Source organism: Macaca thibetana, chromosome 13 (assembly GCF_024542745.1).
Source record: "Macaca thibetana thibetana isolate TM-01 chromosome 13, ASM2454274v1, whole genome shotgun sequence".
Taxonomy (NCBI): Eukaryota; Metazoa; Chordata; class Mammalia; order Primates; family Cercopithecidae; genus Macaca; species Macaca thibetana.
The window spans coordinates 65050818-65068483 of record NC_065590.1 but is presented as its reverse complement, the minus strand read 5'-3'; positions in this window follow the sequence as shown (position 1 = coordinate 65068483).

Genomic DNA, 17666 nt, shown 5'->3' with positions numbered 1-17666 from the left:
CTCCCAAATAGCTGGGATTATAGGCATGTGCCACCATGCCCTGCTAATGTTGTATTTTTAGTAGAGATGGGGTTTCACCATATTAGTCAAGGTGGTCATGAACTCCTGACCTCAGGTGATCCACCCGCCTCGGCCTCCCAAAGTGCTGGGATTATAAGCACGAGCCACCGTGCCTGGCTGTGTCATGATTTTGTCTGGTTAATACAAATGGTTTTATTTAGATCGTGTTTCAACGTCTTAAAAAAGTAGTTCGATCTTTTTACCTAAAATGGGACCAAAATCTCCCATTTTGTTATATAACCTTTACTTATCCTGGACTGTTGGAAAGTCAGCCCCACTAATTCTTTGATGCCTAACAAGTGTTTGATGGCCTAATACAGGAGTTGAAATCACAAATGACTATAGAGCCAGCACGGAAGGGATCAGTGATGCCTAAGGCCGCCTGGAGAACTTAGGCATGACTTGCATAGGTATTTCAAGAAAGCTGGAATGTTTTGTGACTCTCCTGATTTGTACACTTTGGTTACTTGTTCAAATTCAAAATTAAAATGAAATAAAAAGACATTTGCAGACCAAACAGAACATGTCTACAAGCTGGATTCAACTGGCTGGCAGCAATTTTATGACCTCTGGCACGAGACCCATTTCTGAAGTTATAACCAGCTGCCTGATTTCTTAGCACTCAGACAACCAGACCTTCTCCACGTCTTTCCGTCCCTTCTTCCTTGGCGAGCCCTGCACCACTCCCGACCATGTGACGAGGGTGATAAAGAATATTGGTCCTCAAAATTAGGAAGGCTTGTGAATCTGTCCCTCCTTGGAAGCATTTCTTCTGCCAGAACGTAAAAGCTGGAGACATTTTTGTTACTAATTTGTTTCTCTGTCTGTTGCTTGCATTTAGTGTGGCTGTGAGGAATGAATTTGATGGTGTTCAAATATGACCAATTTCATCCTTAAGCCCTTCTCAGTCGTCAGATGGTGCCAGCCAGTCCTAGGCTCTGTTTCCAGTTTGCTGTCAATCTTTCAGCAGTCAGTGTCATCGTCACTGTTTATTCCAATACCACTGCCCTGTCTGGCACACTGGCCAGCTTCAGGGGACTGACCTTAAGAGGTGGCCACCTCTTCTGTTCCAGCTCCACTTCCCCTGTCTCCCTCTCCCTCTCATCCTTGGGAACACCTTTGGCATCTCTGCCACGGAGGGATCCTATCTGCCTCTGTGCTGGTGTCTGCTTCTGATCTCTCATGAAAGGCTTCAGGCAACCTCCCAGAAAATAATCCCTTTCCCTGCAGTGACCCTAGGGCTTTGCCACACAGATTTCCCACTGTTCTCGGATCTCTGGATATCGGCCCCTGGACTTGCAGTAAGGTGCAACAGACACCCCAGGACTGACCATCATCCCCAGTCCCCGGCACACCAAGGACCATCTGGTGCCATGAAGTTGACGTGACATCTCTGCTGCCCTGGGGGCATTGGAAAACTGCATCAGCAGGGTCTTCTAGGAGCTTGTGCACTGATCAATGAATTAATCACCAATCAATAAACGAATGAGCTGAGGCTCACCACTTAGTCATTTTAGCTTCTGTACAGTGAAGTGCCCCTCCCTTCTCCATGCAGGACCCATTGTGGTTACGAATTCCTCCTATTAGTTCTTCGTTTATTTTGGGCATTGCAGATGCTGCCAGATGTTTACTTTTAACGTGAGGAGAATTACACCGCTCTTGTGGTTGTGGGGAAAGAAGGGGGAGCTCAGGGCTGCGAAGCTGGGAAGTCCCTCCACAGCCCAGTCACTGGGAGCTCCTTCCCACTCCCCTCCAGATGTGGCCCAGCCTCCACCCCATTTTGTCAAGTCAGCAGATCCCGACTATTCCAAGCATGGAGGGCCTGGCAGCCTCCAGAGCCCAGGCAGCAGCGCACATGGCCCACCATGTGGTGTGCACGTATATAACTCCGAGGTCACGCTGGGCTCCACCAGCCCTCCCCACACTCAGATCGGGACTCTTACCACAGAGTCCCCTTCTCACCTGGCCCTTTGAAACAGCTCCCTCCTTGACAAGACCAAAAGGCAGAATTACCTTTTGAATGATTGGGGCTGCCAGAAAATGACACTGTTGGCAGGGATGGCCAGGGTACTACCCCAAGACTAACCCTGGAACCCCACAAAGCCTGACCTACTTGCAGCAACACCTCTCAGCCTGCAGAGTCCATTAGAATTGGCGGGATCTTGTGCAGCTAAGGGAAGCTGAGGCTAATGGCAGAGGCCGGTGCAAACACAGGTTCTTCCCACCAGGGTCCAGAGTCTTTCAAAGACATTCAGGCTATTACCTACAATCCACATCTTCTGAATGAAAGTTCCTGATCCACATCACCTTATGCCACCGTTACCTCTGCTGCTGGACAAGGAGCGAGAGCCTGCTCCTTTGTCCATCCATCAACCTGTTTAGTCCATCCTCCTCTCCATCTGCCTTCCTTCTCCCTTCTGCCCTCTTAGGCTGTAATAACCTAGAGCCTACAGATACCTTCCTTTTCTTTTTCCTTCTTGGTGCCCAGGAAGCAGAGTCAAAAGGCAGAAGCTATAACCTGCCCATACTCCCAAACAGAAATGAACCTGAGAGGAGGGTGGGATAAGCAGCAGCTCCCTGTCCAGCTCAGCCCAGCTCAGCCAGGCTAGAGGAGCCTTGCAAATGAGAAAGGCCCAGAGCAGAGCCACATACTCATATTGCAGGACTGAGGACTTACCATATGAGTGTGACTGAGTTGGCTGCAGCCCATATGCTAGATTCCTAGAAAACAGACCCGTCTCCTTTCTGAACAACTGAAAGTTGCTAAGAGAAGGGGAGATGTCCCTTGATATCTTTCTCAAGAACTTGTTTTTCCAAGAATAAATGGGACTCAGAAATCACAAAACACTGTTTCACTATGAAACAGTGAATTGACCCAGTTGTAGTCATGCCTGTATCCAACCCCTCCAAGCCACCATCCTACGCCACCTCCGTCCCTTTCACCAATCCACAGTACAGATGGTCCCCAACTTATGATGGTTCAACTTACAATTTTTCAACTTTATAACATGTGAAAGTTACACATATTCAGTAGAAACTGTACACTGAGCACCCATATGACCATTCTGTTTTTCACTTTCCGTACAATATTCAATAAATTACATGAAATACTCAACACATATTATAAAATAGGCTTTGTGTTAAATGATTTTGCCAAACTGTAGGATAATTAAAGTGCTCTGAGCATGTTTAAGGTAGGCTAGGCTAAGCTGGATGTCTGGCAGTTTAGGTGTTATTAAACGCATCTTCAACTTACAATATTTTCAACATACAGTGGATTTATTGGGATGTAATCATGTCATGAGTCAAGGAGCACCTGTATGTAATTATTCTGTTAGAAACTGAAGTACCCCCAATCCAGCACGTATCCTTCCTTTTCCTCTCCCCATAGCTGCTTTGAGGCAGGCTAAAGCCAAAGTGATCTGCACCACTGCCTCTTCCAAGAAGCCCCTCTTTTCCTTAAAGACTTTTGGCCGGGCACAGTGGCTCACACCTGTAATCCCAGCACTTTGGGAGGCCAAGGCGGGCAGATCATGAGGTCAGGAGATGGAGACCATCCTGGCTAACACGGTGAAACCCCATCTCTACAAAAAATACAAAAAAATTAGCCAGGCGTGGTGGTGGGCACCTGTAGTCCCAGCTACTCAGGAGGCTGAGGCAGGATAATGACATGAATCCGGGAGGTGGAGCTTGCAGTGAGCTGAGATCGCGCCACTGCACTCCAGGCTGGGCAACAGAGCGAGACTCCGTCTCAAAGAAAAAAAAAAAAAAAAAAAGGACTTTTGCCACCCCCAGGGTACCCTCTCTTTTCTTCTTCTCTATTCATTCAGTCTCTGACCCTTCTAAGAAGGTAGATCCATCAATTAATAATTTCATCATATATACATACAAGTCCCATTTTCCTGTTTTGTTTAACAATGTTACTACTTGGTGATTCTCTCTGAAAACTTTCCAGGAGCCTAAGGGAGGGGACACGATGGAAGAAGGGTCTGGGAGACACACGAGGAGAGCTGGGAGATGTGTGGCTCCAGTACGCCACTCCTGAAGATGAGCAGAAATTCGCTTATTCCAGCCTTCTCTAAATACAAAAAATTAGTCGGGTGTGGTGGCGGGCGCCTGTAGTACCAGCTACTTGGGAGGCTGAGACAGGAGAATAGTGTGAACCCTGGAGGCGGAGCTTGCAGTGAGTGGAGATCGGGATAGTCAAAGCTTAGCTAAATCTCTGGCCTGAACCTTAACCCTACCCCTGTGGGTCAGTGGATCTCAGACCAGGGAGAAGTCATTGGACACAATAGAGAATGTTGCTGGGCCTTCCCCAGAAGTCACGGAGGAGGCGCTTTGGTCTAGTGGTTATGAGCATGAGCCCTGAAGTCAAGCACCTGGTTCTGAATCCTGGCTCCATGAATTATGCCCATGGGACCACACACAGGTTAATTTCCATTGTTTAGCCTTAGTTTCTTCATCTGGGAAAGGGGATATTAATAGTACTTACCTGATAGGGTAGTTATGCAGTATAGAGTAGTTCTGGTAAATCACTGAGCCGGTCACATCCTAAGTTCTCAGTAAACATTAGCTATGATTATCATTACTGCGTTTTATTATTGGGCTCCTGATCTGGCCCTTCCCTAGAGGTCCAGAGGGAGGATGCCTACTTCTCTGGGGATGAGTGTGCCATGGGCCCATCCAGGCTACCCCAGCTCTGTATTCAGCCAGATGTGGCTCTGTAAGTACAGCAGATGAGGCAGGCTGGGAGCGCCAGGAACCGGACAGGACCACCCATGAGGCTGCGGAAGGTGCTGGCAGGACGGCCTCAGCTGCAGCTGCTGGGCAGCCGTCCAGAGTGACAGGCAGAATGCAGTGTACAAGGGTGTGGAAAGAGACAACAGGTGGCAGCTCAGCACCAGTCGGCAGCTGCGGAGGGGAGTGGCAGATCGTCTAGCGTTTGGTAATAGGGCGTTGCTACCAGCAGGTGGATCACAGCCATGGGCAGTTCCAGAGGGGTCTTCTGAAATCTAAGCAGGCAGGCAGCAAGAAGAAAGTCTGTCAGCAGATCCCAGAACCCAAAAAAGGCTAGATGAGGAGCGGGAGGGAGGGGAGAAGGCCAGAAAGAGCAATGCAGGGCCTCGAGCCTGGAAAGACTAGACAGGTTGGCAGGACCAGGCCACAGACACAGGACACAAGGAAGCCTGGCATGACCAGAGCCCAGGCATGCAGCGGCAGGAGCAGGAGGACTGCACGGGCTGGGAGTACGGCAGGTGCTGATGTGGTGCACCCCTCCCCCGACCCCAGAGCCCAGGCCAGGCCAATCGCCAGGGCAACCAGGGCAGGCCTGAGCCTGTGCTATCCCCAGGGTGAGGGTGAAGAGAGGGAAGCTGGAGGTCATCGTGGGGGTAACTCCTCCCTCCCCCCCCACCTCTCTTTCTCTCACACACAAACACACATCTAGAGTTCTGTCCACCTACTACTCCAATCTTCCTGATTCTTGCCCTTTTGCATGCTTTCTCTCCCCTAGATCCTACTTACTGATGAAGAAATAGAATCAACTCTCAAAATGAAAAGCCCGCTCTATCAGAACCTAAACAGCCCCCCAACAGTCATCTGGTAAGTGACAGGTCCCTAGGCTTCTGCTCTGTGCCCCAGCGGAAGGAGCAGTCTGCAGGAGGGGATGTGGCTAGAGAGGGCTAGACTCCCTCAATTGAGGAAGGAGGGTGAGGGTCTCCATAGCCCCTAACTTGGGTTCATCTCCGATGTGTCTCCTCAGGCTTGGCTAACAACTCCCTCCATAAACTCCATTCTGGGCCTCTGTCTTGCCAGTGACCCCAGAAGACTTTGTCTTGGAGACCGGGTGACCTTGGGAGCCAGGCTCAAGCTTAGCTATTCTAGATAAGAAGACCCACATCTTCACAGAGGAAATGAACCTATATTCATCTCCATAGGATGTTAAGCCTCGCTTGCACATGTACATTAGCTCCTAAGCTTCACACACATTTTTATGGTTTCCCAAGTCACACACGCATGCTCTTAATCACTGGCCTCCAAAACTTAAGGGTGTGAGCAATGAGAATGGACACCATATTGGGGTGCCCCATAAGGGCAGACAGTAGCCACTAGAGCACCCCTCACCCCAGCCTCTTGGCATGTCAGCCACATTGTCCACCCTGCTCTGGCTGTTCTTCTAACTCCCTAGAAAAATGGTCTGAAGTGACTTGGGCTTGGTGGGAGCAGGCCAGGCTGCCTTCTCAGTTTGCTGTTGGCTTTAGAATACAGTCACTTATGTGCATAGCATATGGATCCAACTGGAGTTGAATTCCATGGAATCTATTTGGAGTTACGGATGGAGTAACCAGAGTCACAGGACCTTCCCTGACCTCCAGGGCTTCCTGGATACACAAAAAGCAGAATGACCAACAATTTAGATTAGTTTAGATCTTCCCAACAGGAAATGTAATAGAGAGAGGTTACATAGGTGATGGGAGGGTCAAAAAGCCACATAAGGGATGATGAGGCAATCCAGAGGTGAGCAGCAGCAGGGAGCCACTTCTGCCCTTAGGCTGGAGGGGGTGAGGAAAGAGATGAAGTGGGGTTACCAGAGCCCAAAGCCAAGGCTGCCCAGTGGGAATTGGCAATCAAAGAGAGCGGCAACATGTGTTGTGAGCTGGAACCATGAAGAGACCCAGATGCTGCCAAAGACACCACAGGAAGCAGAGAGCAGCAGAGAGAAATGAACATCCTAACTTTCCCCTTCTTACTGCCTTAAAATCTCCTGCCAGGACCCTGCATTGGCTTAACTCACCCTAGAAGCCATGGGCAAGGAGCCTGGGAAATGTACTCCCTGCAGAGGAACACTAGAGGGGCAAGGAACCAATCTGAGAGCAAACAGGCAATTGCCAGCACAGCCAAGAATGACGATCTATGGGGCCTTGTATGAACCATTTGCAAGTGTCTCTGTTTTTGAGAAATACTAGAGCCAGCTCCCCAGGGAGCAGCATCCTCCTTCACCCTCTCAGACTTACAAAATTGGAAATGGGTCAGCTGTCTCTGGTGGAAAAGTATGTCCTGTTAATCTGCACAATCAGAAAATTATTTTGCAGGCTCAACACAGTAGGACGAGACCTTTGAAGGAAACCAGGCATTGTCTGTAAACAAGTGGTGCCTCCCTCAGGGACTGTCTTCATGCCCTGGTTAGGCGCTGGGCTGAGCCCAGGCACTAGGGGGCTCTTTGAGTCATTTCCTACAATGGAAAAAGGCATGCCCTGTGCCTTGGGGAATGGTGAGGTATCTGGCTGGGGACCATGTGAGAGGCATTGTTCAGGACACCAGAGCATTCAGCATGTTCCTTAGAGAAGACCAGAGCGCTTCCTCCTCCCACCCCTCCATGTGCTCCCCCACACCAAGGCCACATATGGCCCAGCTTCCTTCAGGTCTCTTCCAATGTCTCACCTGAGACTTTTGGCCTGAGTGTGCATGGAACCCCTGCAAGCTCCACTTACATCCTTACACTCTTCCCAGGCACCCCACACTCCCTTTTCCCCCCAGTCACCCCAGGAGCCAGTCCTGATATTGGAAGCCCCTCCCTTCAAGGCCCCCAGCTCAAGAATCCTGGGAACAAGGGTAAGGGAAGAGGTAGGGTGGGGAGAGGAAAAAGACATTTCAAAGATTCCTGGAAGCTTTTCTGGCCCCAGAGAAGGAAGGCTTTGAGCCCAGCATGGGTTCAGAGTCTGAATATGACCCAAGAGAGAATGCAAAATGGGAGAATTCTTCCCACCCTGTCTTTGCCCTCCTTGGGTAATCACAGCCTAACCCCTGCCCAGATACTGGCATTTACCAGTTTCAGTGTTTCAAGTAAGTCTTGTTTCTTCAGCTGATCTGTATAGTGCAGAGTTCTGCAGATGCCCTCCCCTCATCACACTGCACAAATCCAAGCGGAACCTTCACAGTAAGTCCTGTGCAGGGCTGGCTACACAATTGGTGGGGTCCAGTGTAAAACAAAAACGTGGGCTCCTTATTAAACATTGTTAAAAATTTCAAGATGGTGGCCATAGAGCATTAAGCCAAGCACAGGAGCCTTCTGAGCCCAGGGCCATGTGCAACTGCACAGGTTGCATAACCGTGGAGCCAGCCCTGGTCCTGGGTGGTGTGTGTGGAAGCTTACCTCCAAAGACGCCACCATCAATTCCTTACCTCTCTGTGCCCACATGCTATTCCTACACCAAGAGGTGGAGTCTGGGCTGGGTGCAGTGGCTCACGCCTGTAATCCCAACATTTTGGGAGGCCAAGGCAGGTGGATCGCTTGAGCCCAGGAGTTCGACACCAGCCTGGGCAACATGGCGAAACCCTGTCTCTACAAAAAATACAAAACATTAGCTGGGCATAGTAGCATGCACCTGTGGTCCCAGCTACTTGGGAGGCTGAGGTGGGAGGATTGCTTGAGCCCAGGAGGCGGAGGTTGCAGTGAGCCAAGATCATGCCACTGTACTCCAGCCTGAGTAACAGAGCGAGACTCTGTCTCAAAGAAAAGGAAGGAAGGCAGGCAGGCAGGCAGGCAGGCAGGCAGGAAGGAAGGAAGGAAGGAAGGAAGGAAGGAAGGAAGGAAGGAAGGAAGGAAAGGAAAGGAAGAAAGGAAGGAAGGAAGAAGGGAAGGGAAGGGAAGGGAAGAAAGGAAGGGAAAGAGGTGGAGTCTAATTTCCTTCCCTCGAATTAGAACTGGACGAATGGAATTCAATGGAAACAATATCCTTGTACCTCCAAGACTAGCTCACAAGAAACCCTGCAGGTTCTGCCTGGACCTCTTGGAATGTTTGTTCTTGGGACATTCCCTCTCAGAATCTGTCATGCTGTGAGAAACCCAAGACACATGGAAAAACCACATGTAAGTCAACAACCCTGGCTGAGCCCCAAGTCGACAGCCAGCATCAGCCAGTCAGGTGAGTGAAGCACCTTGATCATCTAGCCCCCTTAAGCCCCTGTAGGACTGCAGCCCAGCTGACATCTGACTTTATCAACATGAGAGAACCCAAGTGAGAACCAACCGGCTGAGCCCAGTCAACCCACAAAACCTCGAAAAATAAGAATAAATTGTTGTTTTAAACCATGAAGTTTTGTGGTGGTTTGCCCATGTAACAATAAATAACTGGGACATGCTTCAAGGAGTGGCATTCACTTTGGATGCAATGTGAATGTCCTGAGTCGGGTGGCACCACAGTAATGGCTGAGCACACACTAGCAACTCAAGAAAGGCTGTTCGCTGGCCTGACAGTGCTGGCACTACCCCAGAACATGCCCTCTCTCTGACAGATGCTCTTTGTGATGAAATATTTGCCATCTGGTTTCAACCTGCATCTTCCTGGCTAATAAAGATGCAGATACTGCTGTCTCCAGAGATTCATGACCACTTCCTCCCACCCCATTCCTACCTTTCCTATCTCAGGAAATGAGACTGTTTACCCATAGCAACATAACAGAATTCCAAAACCAATCTAACAGCCAGTTTGAATATCTGTCTTTACTGTCATAATAATGCAGACACTGCACCTGTCCTCAGATTCTGTTCTCTGCTCTTGTGTTTGTTCATTTGTTTCTCTGGGATCTTTAAACATCTGATTAGATTCTGTGCTTCGGATGAGAAGTTTTGAGGATGGAAGATTATCAGGCTTTGTAACTTTCATCCGCCCTCCTTTCTGCTTGGCAACTTGTTGCAACTTGTTGCAACTCTCTCTCTCCTCACTCTTTGCCTCCCAGAAATCCTCCTGTGCACCAGGAATCCTTCTCCCAGTTGCTGGTCACACCATCCTTTCCCACCTAAAGCCCAGCCCTGAAACCCATGACATGGGCAGCCCCTAGAGGAGGAACCCAAGTCAGTGCCCAGCCTGAGGCTACTGAAAGCTGGAGTTTGGTCAGGAAGAGGACTCCCCATTTCCCCAGCTGTGAAAAGAGGGGTCCAAAGCCCCAGGATAATATGCACCCTCTTCCTACGATGTTCCTGACCACCTGGCCCCATTCCTTATAACACAAGCTCCCCCCAGAATTTGTGTGGGCGACCGTGCAGGCAAAACTAAGTGACCAGAGACCCAAGACATTGAGGCTGGGCTGTACAACCACAGGGGGTCCTGAGCCTGCATCTCCCACCAATTGCCCCCACTGTCCTGTGGGAAAACAAAAGGATACAGTGGGACCTGGGCCACAATTCATCTGCATAGCTTGATCCTTACTTTTGTTTGTGAATATAAATGCCACTTTAGACACCCTGGTTGCAAGATAGGTGCCCACGCAGTTCTCATTTACCATATTACTTGCAAGCAGCATGTTCAGCTACCAGGTGGGTGGTGGTCTCCAGGCTAATAACTCCAATGTAGCAGGAAGCATTTTTGAGATTATAACCAATTTTTTCTACCCCAAACTTCCTTCTATCCTCCCAGCCCTCCACCCTACCCCACTCCATCACAAACTTATACTCAAGCAGCTAGATTGTTCTATGCTCTCTGCCTCAAGGGAGGGATGTGATGGAGAAAAAAAAGGAAAATACATGCTTTGATGTCTGGACAAGATTAAATGTTTAGGAGAAACATCTTGAGTGTGGGCGGGGCTTCTCTCCACTATTCCTCTACACCCCCACCAAAACCAAACAGTCAGGAGTCTTAGGAAATGGTGAGTGGAGGAGAGACAGGAAGAAAGTTCAAGGCTGAGAGAAGCTACAGCCCAACATGAAGGGCTCATACAGGTGGGATAAAGAAGTGGCAGCAAAAGTCACCGCTGCCACCCAGAACTCTGGGCACTGGCCTTCGCCAGCACCCAGGGACCCCCTGGTTGCCTTTCTTGGAGGGTCCACTAGTAGCTCTTCCTCCCTCAGCAGCTCTCTCCCCATCCAAGTTACCCCCACCCAGCCCCACAACGTCCCAGGACACCTGGATCCTCAGGAAAAAGAAACTGGACCCTCAGTCCCCACTACCACCATCACCCCCCAACATACACACCTGCCACGAAGCAGCTCAAACCCCCACTCACCACCCACAGGCTGGAAGATGGTTGGACACACCCCGGTTGTGACACAGACCGAGTGCTTGCTAGGTGACAGGCACCCACTGAGGGCTTTTCATGCCTTATCATATTTAGTGATAGACTAGGCAGGCAAGCACCTCCTTTGCACCCTTAAAACCTGGCCTTGGACTTACCCTCTCCACCAAGCCTTTCCTGATAAAACTACTCAACATCTTAGCAGTAGTTCCTCTTTCCTTGGTGTTTCATCTGCAAACTTTTCTTCTTTCTATTGTTCCCTATGTTGCACTGCACCGTAATTATTACTGATGGTCTCTGTTATTAGACTGGAGCATTTTGGGAGCAAGGCACAAGTCTTACTCCTTTTTGCATGCCTGACTGTGATTGACACATACTAGGTACTCAATTAATGTTTGTATCATTAAATCAAATTATCCACCCGATTCCCTTTCTAAAGTGAAAAATCAGATTTCCTCATTAAAGCAGCCACAAAGCAGTGGAAATAATCCTAAAGAACAAACAATTAAAGAAAACACAATGTGGTAAACCATCCTCAGATTTCCCATGTTCTTAATGTTGCTTCTTGTTTGCTAGAGCAGCTGCTCTGAGCCCTGCCATCTTGATTCTTCTTGCCTTCACCACCCTCCTCCAGCGCCCCTCATTCTGAACTCTGGCCAGGATCTTGCCTCTTACCTTATTGAGAAGAAGAATGTTTGATATCAACGCCCTCAAATTCCCATCCCTCTGTCTCAAAATCTTTCTCAAATGACTGGCAAGAGCTGTGGAGGAAGGGGGAGCTTCACACACTGCCTGGGTGAGATTGATAAAATCTTACTGGGGTGCTGTCTGGAGACATGTACCAAAATGTTAAATGTTTACAACCTTTGACCTAGCCATTCTACTTCTAAAAACATATTCTAAAGAAAGAATCAGGCTAGGTGTAGCAGCTCACAACTATCATACCAACACTCTGGGAGGCCAGAAGTTTGTGACCAGTCTGGGCAACATAGCAAGACCATGTCTCTACAAAAAACAAAAAACAAAAACTTTAAATTAACTGGGTGTGGTGGTGCGCACCTGTAGTCCTGGTTACTTGGAAAGTTAAGGTGGGAGCATTACTTGAGCCCTGGGAGTTAGAGGCTGCAGTGGGCTGTGATTGCACCACTGCACACCAGCCTGGGTGACAGAGCAAGATCCCATCTCTAAAACAGTGAAAGAGAGAGAGAAAGGAAGGGAGGAAGGAAGCGGGGGGAGGAAGAGAAGAACAGAGAAAGAAAGAGAAAGAAAGGGAAAGGAAGGAGAGAGAAAAAGAAAAGGAAGGAAGGAAGAAGGAAAAGAACTAGACAAGTGCACCATAAAATAAGAAATTCACAAGAATGGTCTTTGCACTGCTGTTTATAAAACACACCCTTCTAGTCTAGTTTTTGTCCCATCTTTGCTTTCTGGACTGCAGCCACTCTGGCCTTCTTTACATTGCTTTTTCTTCTCCCTCCTTCTCCCCTATCCCAAAAATCTCCACATTCCATCCTAAAGTCTCCTCCCCTGTGTCTCTCGTCCCACTCCAATTCCTTCAACCTATTTCAGACCCTCCAGAAGTCACCTAGAGAAAACCAAGAGAGACCCTTGAAAACAGAACGTGCTTGTGAGCAGCACACACAGTAGGTCTTGGGAAGGAACACAGCAGGGTGAGGAAGAGCCGTCCATGCTGGGCATGCTGGCTCCTGGCCCCAGGGGCTCCCTGGCTCCCACCCTTGCTGCACTGCTCTAGCCAGACATGGGCAAAAAATCCTTTTCTCCCTGAGTTTACCTGAAACGGAGTAGCATTTTTCAAAAATAACTTGAGTTTTGGGTTTTTATTTTTAAGGAGGAGGGAGATAAATTCTAACATATGAAACAATTTTTAAAAATAGAAACAAATGAAGTTGTGTGTTGCCTATCTTAACATAATGAGCACCTGGCAAGGTATCTCTTCCCTGGTAAAGCTCGCTGAGCCCCCAGGCCCTGGCTCGCTGCCCTTCAGCTCTGTGCGCAACCCCCAAGTACAGCTCCCTGCTCTTTCCCACCGTGACAAGGGAGTCAACAAGCTGGCCCCTTGGATGAATAATGGCAATTATGTTGTTTCTTTGTGGTAGTTGTTTCAACTAGTACTATGTTTTATCTTACTATCTTACTATAAATTTTTATTTTTGAAAAGGTAATTCTTGAATATGTTTAAAAAAAAATTCAACAATACCAAAGTATATACAGTCAAAAAACGAGTAGTTCCCTCTCGCTCCTAACCCAAGCATCTGGCTCTGTTCCCCAGAGGCAAACACTGTCCCCTTGACAGCACATATGGAGATGCTGAGGCAGGGCACACTCCATACCCTGTTCCCCTCCTTGCTCTTTTTTTTTTTTTTTTTTTTTTTTTTGAGACAATCTTGCTCTGTTGCCCAGACTGGAGTGCAATGGTGTAACCTCGGCTTACTGCAACCTCCGCCTCCCGAGTTCAAGTGATTCTCCCACATCAACCTCCCAAGTAGCTGGGACTACAGGCATGCACCAACAGACCCAACTAATTTTTGTATTTTTAGTAGAGATGGGGTTTCACCACGTTGGTCAGACTGGTCTCAAACTCCTGACCTCAAATGATTCACCCACCTCGGCCTCCCAAAGTGCTGGGATTACAGGCTTGAGCCACTGTGCCAAGCCTCCCTCCTTGCCTTTTTCACCTAACAATATATCTTAGAGGTTGTTCATAGCATACACAGAGATCAGCCTTATTCTTCCTATCAGCTTTAGGAACTGTAATCTATACATCATGTCCCCTTGTGATAGACACTTAGCTTGTTTCTAGTCTTTTGCTATTACAAACATGCTGCAATAAATATATCTGTTAGAAATATAGGTATTTTTGTACATCAGTTATAAAAATGTTAGAAATGAAATTTCTAGGTTAAAGCAAATGCGTATTTAAAATCTTGACCAGCCTGGGCAACATAGCGAGACATCCCAGGAATTAGAGGCTTCAGTGAGATATGATCATACCACTGCACTCCAGCCTGGGCAACAGAGCAAAACCTCGTCTCTTAAAATAAATAAAATAAAATCTTGATAAATTTTACCAAATTGCCCTACAAAATGGTGTTCCAGTTCACTTGTACCAACAATATGTGATTCTTGGTTTCCTCAGCAGTTTTATCAACCTTCCACCAAACATTTTGATTTTTGCCAATGTGGTTTTTATAAAGAATGGTGTTTTGGTATAGTTTTAATTTTAATTCTTTTATTTCTTTCCTTGGGATTTTTGTTTTGTTTTGGATTTATGTTTGAGTCAGGGTTTCATTTTGTCACTCAGGCTGGAGTTCAGCAGCGCCATCACTACTCACTGCAGCTTCAGCTTCCTGAGTAGCTGGTACTACAGGCGCACACCACCACACCCAGCTGATTTTTTAATATTTTGTAGAGACAAGATCTCCCTACGTTGCTCAAGCTAGTCTTGAACTACTGGCTTCAAGCAATCCTTCTGTCTCAGCCTCCCAAAGTGCTGGGATTACAGGCACAAGCCACCACACCTGTCCTGAATGTCTTGTAGAATAGATAAGTGTGAACAGGAAGTGCTTGAGAGAACAAACTGGTCTCTGGACTCAAATCCCTACCCAACTGCTTATTAGTTGAGTGACTTTGGGCAATGCACTGAACTTCTCTATGGTTTTGGTTCCTTATCAGTAAAATGATATCAGAAGAATAACATTTTTCATACAGTTATTGTGAAAATTAAATGCATAAACAAAAATAAAGCTCTATATAAATGTTATTATTTTTTTCATATGCTTAATGACCATTTGCATTTTTTCCTGTGAACTGTGTATTCATGTCCTTTGACCATTTTTCTATTAGCTGTTATTTTTTCTTTCTGCAATATAAAAGCTCTTTGTACATTTAGGAAATTAATCCTCTCTCATTTGTGTAGCAAATGTTTTTCCCAATCTGTCCTTGTCTTTTGACTTTATTTAAAGCACTTTGCCATGTAGAAATGTTTAATTCTTATGTAATTAAATATATCAAACTTTCCTTTTGTGACTTTTGAACTTTATGCTTTAGAAACCTCACTTCTCGAGGTATGAACGAAGAGAAACCAGAACTACTTCCTGTTTTCACTCCCTGCCTTTTTCTTCCCTGGCTCACTCACCATCCTGTGGATGAGTCAAGGTCATCTCCCGATACTACCTCAGTGGTTTTTCCACACTCGATCTCTCCCCACCTCCATCTGAGGCCCCTCAAGAGTAGCACCAATGAGGCCACTTCCCTGCTCAAGAATGTTCAATAACTCCCCATCACCTACTGGACTAAGAACAAGCTTCTCATTAGAGGCATCTTCCTAGATGACACCAACTTACTTTGCAGGCTGGTGATTCCCCTGAATGTCCCCTGTCCTTCAATCCAACTCTACTTTTCTATGTTCGCCTCATCTTTCCCACTTCCCTGACCTTCATCACACTATTTCATCTACTTGCAAAGGCTCCTGCCCATATCTGCTCATCTTTGAAGACTCATCCCAAATATGATTCCGTTTTCCATGAAGCATCCACTGGTCTCCACCAAACAGATATGAGCTCTTCTTCCCTTGCATCTTCAAAAAAGCTTGTTTGTTCTTTTCCTGAGACATGCATCTCAATCTCAATCTTAAATAATAGGCTGTGGTGTGTCCCCCCTATTTACAAGAACTCCATGAAAAATGTGAGCTGTGTTTCAGTTACCTCTGCATCTGTCACAGCACCGTATCCTTTTGGTGAAGTAAAGAGTAGACACAGGCCATCAGATCAAATGGGAGAGGGGAACATGGGGGAGTTACTGTTCTCTTGCTAAATCATCACATCCAGACAGCTGGGCTGGAGGCTGCAGGAGATGCCTACTGAGCCAGTTTCTTCTGCTATGTCAGACAGTGGAAATTGGTTACCCTTCTTTCAGTTGCAAGTGAAAGAATACCCAATCCTTAAATAAAAGAAGACTTGGGCGGATTCTGGGGCTCCAATGTTGTTACCTTGAGCTGGTCTCTCTTCAGCCTTCAGCTCCACTTCCCGTGTATTGGTATTGGTTTTGTTGTCAGACAGGCTCTCCCATGCAGGCAAATGGCAGCAACAGCTCTAGCAGTCATTCATCCTTCCACGTCATCCCCAATTCCAGTCCAGGGACAAAGAGCGTCTCCATTGCTCCCAGCAGCCCCAGCAAAGGTTTTTCTGCCTTTTGCAGGCTCTTATTGGTTAGATACCTGCCCTTTACTAAGATTACGGGAATGTACTGTTCTAACTGGTCAGGCCTGAGCCCAGATCCAAGAGTTGAGTAGACTCTAGTAGACTCTGTAAGCACATGGGTGCAGCGTGCAACCTGGAATAATTCCACAAAAGGAAATTGATGTAATGTTACCAAAAGAAGGAAGAACAGATGCTGTTAACCAAAAACACCAAATATCTACCACACAAAATGCAGAACATTGCTGCCCTCCTGAAAGACGGAGATGGGCCTGAAGCACCAACCATGAGCTATTTTTCTCCTTTCTGCTGCTCTCCTCTGCCCTGGAGGCAATGCTTCTAGCTTCCAAACACAACATGGTCCCCCAAGGTTTGTGGCTGAGCCACAGGACCAGTGTGAACAGATCCTAACCAAACCCCAGACCAGGCAATGGCTGGTGTGGTCCAGCTGACTCCAAGTTATTAGAACCAGGAGTCCCAGCCCCAATCCCAAGAGTTGCAGGATTGTTTATCTTTGTTGGGGAAAAACTGTAGCCAGAGCCATAAATCACTGCCCAGCTGGATGGCCTCGCTGAAATGTTTGTTTAAACAATGAAATCTCCTGACGGACTGAAAATATAGGATGGATCACCCTGTCCTTCTCAGGCCCAGTCTCGCAGGCTGGAGCCCAGGGCGTGGAGAGGGACTCAGAATTGGCTCCCCACCCCCACTCTCCATCCCTCCCACCCCCAATGTCAGCCCCAAAGAATGAAGCTATGGCATAGCTAATCCGAAACAGCAGATAATGCGAAAGCCATGTCTATCAATCTTTGAAATGCAGTCTCTCGAGTGGTTCGCATTGGACGTGCCTTTCTGATGGGAGTAGCATTGCTTGGCTAATGTGAACAAGAGGCTGTGGAAGGGGTAGCCTCTGGAAGAACACTGCATAGAGCGCCGTGGGGAGATCTAGCTCTGTCCTGACCTCTGTTGGGTGTGGGCAAATGACTTCTGCTCTCTGGGCCTCGGTTTCCTCCCTTCTAACATGAGGAAGTTAGACTTGCTCTTTGTGCTTCCTTCCAACCCTTGCCTGCTAAGTAAGATGGCTGTGCTTTTGTACGCCCCAAAGAAAGACCACATAAAAAGGAGCAGGCAGGGGAAGAAGATGGGGAGGAAGAATAAGGAAGAGGGTTGTTGAATTAGATGAATTCCCACTTATGGAGGCCAAGACAGGCAGATCACTTGAAGTCAGGAGTTTGAGACTAGCCTGGCCAACATGGTGAAAACTTGTCTCTACTAAAAATACAAAAATGAGCCAGGCATGGTGGTAGGCACCTGTAATCCCAGCTACTCGAAAGGCTGAGACACGAGAATTCTTTTGAACCCAGGAAGCAGAAGTTGCAGTGA